The sequence below is a fragment of the Myotis davidii genome, unplaced genomic scaffold (assembly GCF_000327345.1).
Source record: "Myotis davidii unplaced genomic scaffold, ASM32734v1 scaffold187, whole genome shotgun sequence".
NCBI lineage: Eukaryota > Metazoa > Chordata > Mammalia > Chiroptera > Vespertilionidae > Myotis > Myotis davidii.
Genome location: NW_006383018.1, coordinates 2,888,148 through 2,888,438, shown reverse-complemented (window position 1 = coordinate 2,888,438; position 291 = coordinate 2,888,148). Strand labels below are relative to the sequence as shown.

The 291-nt window shown below is 45.4% G+C and overlaps 1 protein-coding gene across 1 annotated transcript in view; it reads right to left on the bottom strand.

The window, feature by feature from the left end:
* Positions 1 to 291, bottom strand: part of FZD1 (frizzled class receptor 1) — a 106,112-nt gene that overhangs the window by 16,407 nt on the left and 89,414 nt on the right.

The window sequence follows — 291 nt, the reverse complement described above, 5'->3', positions numbered from 1 at the left end:
TCGGTTGCTTTTACTTTTAAGGAAGAAAGGGAGAGGACAAGTAGGAGAATGGTCCCATATGCTGCTGGAGATAATGAATAGGAGTTGGCGGACCGCGGGACTCAGCTTTTCTTTCCTTTTATCCATTTTCATGTTTTTAAAATCCTGCTCTTAACGCTGGTGACAAACGGCAAACCGAGCGAGGCGCTCAGAACAGATGCCTTTGACTTAAGGAGCGCACGGCTTCCTTTGAGTTGATGTCTGTCGAGTTTTTGTGTAAAATGCTACCCTAATAAATCCTGGTGTTCGCGT